Source organism: Lactuca virosa, chromosome 5, assembly GCF_052849685.1.
Source record: "Lactuca virosa cultivar CGN04683 chromosome 5, Lactuca_virosa_CGN04683_v6, whole genome shotgun sequence".
Taxonomy (NCBI): domain Eukaryota; kingdom Viridiplantae; phylum Streptophyta; class Magnoliopsida; order Asterales; family Asteraceae; genus Lactuca; species Lactuca virosa.
The window spans coordinates 148,740,231-148,745,513 of record NC_136430.1 but is presented as its reverse complement, the minus strand read 5'-3'; positions in this window follow the sequence as shown (position 1 = coordinate 148,745,513).

The window sequence follows — 5,283 nt, the reverse complement described above, 5'->3', positions numbered from 1 at the left end:
TAAGTGATTTCCAAAATCATATCCAACTAGATACTTGGTAATGCATTTCTCATTTATATGTCCAAGATGATGATTCCACATATACATATACATTTCATCAAATTTTTTGGATATACTTGAATTAGCACGTATTGTGGTTAATATGAAAAATCCATTAGTTAAACTATTTCCAGCAGATATTCACACACTAATATGGTGTTTTTTCATCTATCTTGACAAATAAGACTTGCATTTATCATAAGACTTGTGGTCAAATGAATTCCAAAATCCTATCCAACTAGATATTTGGTAATGTAATTCTTATTTACATGGCCAAGAAGATTATTCAACAATATTACATCTCATTTAAATATTTGAGTCAACTTTGAACTATTGTTCTTATTCTAGTTTCACAAATCTCATGACTTTCTTTTAAACATGTTAAAGTGTTCTACATTTAAATAAGTCAAAACAATCTCATGAAACGGTGCATAAACAATTTAAATCATAAGACCATAGACTATACATTTGGATAGAACGAGTTGTCTTTTGATCCTATGAATACCAGTAAGGGATCAATATCCATGATCAAATTATTTTCTCCATGTTTCAGTCGTTTTAGTTCCTTTTCGTCACTACATATTATAGCAAATGTCAGTACTTTATCCTTAGTAAAATACTTAATGATTATAAGTAATATTATAATGGTATTACACATTCATATATTTGACTGTGCCATACTCTTTAGTGTGTTGTTTTTCAACTCTTTCAGATATGATGGGCATGTATGCTTTCTTAGTCATTTTCTTGTTTATGGAAACAAATAGCCTATCATAATATGTTTCAGAATACCAACTCTAATCGCACTTCTACCCACGAGCAATTGGCTTCCTTCTTCTTGACATTTCCATTCATGACAACGAATGTATGAGTATTTGAAGTTAGAGTATGATTGGCCATGTTAGTTCCAAAAGACCCTCAACATGTCATGCAACTCCTTCATGGACATTTCAAATTTGTTCATATTAAAATTAGAGTGAATTGATTATGTGTACATGTCATCTAGTCGATTATGAAAACCATAGTTAACTCTTATCTTAATGAAATTCCATGTTGCTTCAATATTTTAGTATATATCGTACACATGGTACCTATTACTTTCTACAGTTTAAACGCAGTGGCTAAAGAAACCTCAGGAAAAGTTTTATCTATGGCATGATCCTTCTTTTCATTCATGAGAACTATTTTAAACTATGATTTTAGATAAGATTGATCAATCTTATCACATTATCCTTTCATAAGTTTTATAGAAGTAAATTTTAGTGGATAAATTTATAGACATCATTCAATGTTAATTTCCATTCTAAATTGTTTTATTAATCTTTAAAAAATAATTACCCTATTCAACAAAATGTTTTAAATAAGGCTAGGATCAATATTTCACTCCGTGATCTCAATAGGAATGATTTAATCTCACCACAAAACAATTTAGGTAGGCAACACTATTCTCCAATTTAAATCACTATGTGCGACATCCCCTAATTTCTCGGCCAGAAAAGACCGATTTAATTTATGCTTTTTAAAATAAAATAAGAGAAATCTTTTTAAAAGATGTTGCGGAATTGGTCCCCAATACAAAATATGATAAAAGTTTGTCAAAACCTTTCTTTAAGAAATATATAATTTCATTTCATATCAAAACCTCGAGATGTCATGTTCCGATACAGATCAAAAGCATAAACAAGACATTATAAGCCTTTTAACAGTTATTTACAACTACTGGCCTATAATCCAAACTCTCTCATCGTCCTCCGACAATGCTCGGGGTCCACTACCTGTAACATAAAAAGCTGAGTGGGTCAGGCTTGGGAGCCTGGTGAGCATATAGGATTTTCAACCCACAGTAATAATAAACTTATTAAGTTCACCAATCAACAATAACCCTGATTACCCGTTCCCGTTATCCTCACTTTTCGTCCCTAATCACTTATCACAAGGGACCTAGCCTAAAGAATATCATCGGGATGGACACTACTGCTAAGGCGTTTCCTCAGCCATACATGTCCTAAAGGCAACCATGAGGGGGATGGAGTACAGCGAATAAACACCCAAGTTCATTAACACCTACAGGTTGCGGGCCTGCTAGCGTTTCCCACTAGACTGTCTAGAAAGTCTGTGGTCGTCATCCAAACTCCGCTAGATGACTGAATCACAAATCACATCGAGGCCTCTCATCACTTTATTTTATCACACACCAACTATCTACCCATGTTCTACCCAACATATTTGTAGATAAAAAATACTTATACAGTTTAAAACTTGTATAAAACATCAACTCAACAGTCACCTCAAATAAACAATTAATATATTTACACATAGCACGTATTATAAGGTAAATACTTCATATCTATGTGTAAAATGAAAGTGACTATACACTCACATGTTTTGATGAAAATGGGGCAGCAATTCGTTTCCTAAAACGTTCGTTTCTAATAAAACCGGGAGTTTTATTCAGAAACCGGGCTCTGCGAGGGTCGGGCTTCGAAACCGAAAAGATAAATTTTCCGGGCTTCTAGGGCTCTTCGTGGCGTATTACGGGGGTTATAATCGATACCGGGGCTTTAGGGGATGTTAAGATGAAGAAAATATGGAAAAAGGGGCTAAAAGTGGCAAATTATCAAAACTACCCGAGAAGGCTCGCATGACCCTTCTATTTATAGGAGTCCGAAGTCGGTCTTAGAAGGGGGGAGTCATCAGGCGAGGACACGCGACAACAGGGCGAAGGCGCGCAGCACATGGCTCGCACGTGTGAAGGGCTCGGTGTCGGCCTCTGATTGGACTGCGGTCTAGTCCGAGGCTCGGAGTCGTGGCACCATTTGCGAAGCTCGGACGCGTCATAGAAGGGTACGAGGCAATTCCTGATTGGCCGAGCCTTCGGTCCGAGGAGAAGGTGACACGCGTCGACAGGTGGCCTCGGATGACTCGGCAGAATTTCGGATGACTCAGCCTTATTTCGGACACGTGGCACATGCGAGGCGAGGACACGTGGCCGAAGTCCACCTATGCGAAATTCCTCGGTTTTCGCGCCAAAACTTCAAAAATCCATAACTTTCGCATACGAGCTCCGTTTTTGACGTTCTTTATATGCACGCGTAGGTAAACCTACGCTCTACAACTTTCGTTTAGACTTCGTCGGCTAATTTTGACTTTAATTTTTAAATTATTATTTTTAACAGACCGGGACAGGAAATCCGTTAAAAATTCATAACTTCTTCATCCGACGTCCGTTTTCGTCAGACTTTTTACCGTTGTGCTACTAATGAGGAAACCTTCGATTCTCGTTTAGGTCGTGTCGGCTAAAAATCACTCGATCTAAAATTCGAATTTTTAGATGTCTACTGCTAAGCTGAAACTTCGAAAAATCATAACTTCCTCATACGAAGTCAGATTTGGGTGTTCTTTTTATACCTACTCTCGGTTTAACGAACACTACAAGTTTCGTTTAGATTACTAAGGCCAAAAAGCAGTTTATCGAAAACTCACTTTTTACGACATTCGGCCCCATGTCGGTTTTGCCGCGAAACTTCGACAGGTCATAACTTCTTCGTTATAACTCAGATTTCGGCATTCTTTATATATCTGTAATCCTTGTCACGCCCACTACAAGTTTCTTAAGAGATATCGGCTTTATCTAAAATTTAATTTTTTTACGCTCATTTTTATTCTTAATTAATTAAACCCTAATAATTAAGCATAAAACACATAATTCACATAATATTCATATAATTCCTTTTCATTTCTTCAAAATGAGTTACAAAGGTTAACCTAGACTATAATGTCAATATTAATGCCTAGCCTAGAAACACGGGCATTATAATTCTCTCCCCCTTAGGATGATTCCGTCCCCGGAATCACATATCAGCAAACAAATGTGGGTAGCGACTCATCATGTCACTCTCTGTTTCCCAGGTGAGATTTGGCCCATTCGTATGTTTCCAACGCACCAGCACTTAATCGACCATCTTGCGTCTCAGCTTCTTAGTCTTATGGTCAACGATTGCCTTAGGTTCTTCGATCAACCTCTTGTTTTCATCCAACCTTAATTCAGAAATGGGAATTATGTCGGGCACATCTCCCGTGAACTTTCTCAAATAACACACATGAAATGTGTTATGAATACCCTCCAGTTCTTCCGGTAATTCTAGCTTCTAAGCTTGATTCCCGATCCTCTGAAGAACTTTAAATGGTCTAATAAACCTTGGACTCAACTTTCCTCTTTTACCAAATCTTATAAGTCCCTTCCATGGGGAGACTTTAAGTAAGACCGAATCTCCAACTTCGAAGGATATCGGTTGTCTTTTCTTGTCAGCATAACTCTTTTGTCGATCTTGAGCAGCTAACATCCTTTCCCTTATCACTTTCAACTTTTCAGCAGTTTGATGGACTATTTCAGGTCCCATAAATTGCTTCTCCCTAGCTTCCAGCCAACATGACGGTGTTCGACACTTTTCTCCATACAAAGCGTGATAAGGTGCCATCTTGATGCTTGAGTGGAAACTATTATTATAGGAAAATTCTACTAGAGGTAAATGCTCATCCCAGTTACCTTGGAATTCTAGGGTACATGATCTCAGCATATCCTCCAATGTTTGAATCGTTCGTTCGCTCTGACCATCAGTTTGCGGATGGTAAGCTGTACTCAAACACAACTTAGTACCCAATTCCTCTTGTAGACTCCTCCAAAACCTTGAGGTAAAACGGCTGTCACGATCGGATACAATCGTTAACGGAACACCGTGTAGACTCACAATTTCCTTCACATAAGAATTCGCAAGTTTATCCATTGACTATTTCTCGTTAGCGGCTATGAAATGCGCACTCTTAGTGAAGCGATCAACGACCACCCAAATCATGTCGTGACCGTTCCTTGTTCTGGGCAGTTTAGTCACAAAATCCATAGTGATATCTTCCCATTTACCCATGGGTACAGGTAAAGGTTCTAAACTCCCATACGGTTTCTGATGTTGTGCCTTAACCCTAGCACAAGTTACACACTCGGCCACATACTTAGCAACATCGAGCTTCATCGTCGGCCACCAGTAATAGGGTTTTAGGTCCCTATACATTTTCGTACTGCCGAGATGAATCGAGTACATGGTCTTGTGAGCTTCTTCCATCAAAAGATCTCTTACTCCTCCCGTATTAGGTACCCAAATCCTATCTTTGAATACCTTCAGTCCTTGACCATTTGTATCAAACACCAACATTTTTCCCAAAAGTTCCTCCTTCCGGTCATTTTTCTCT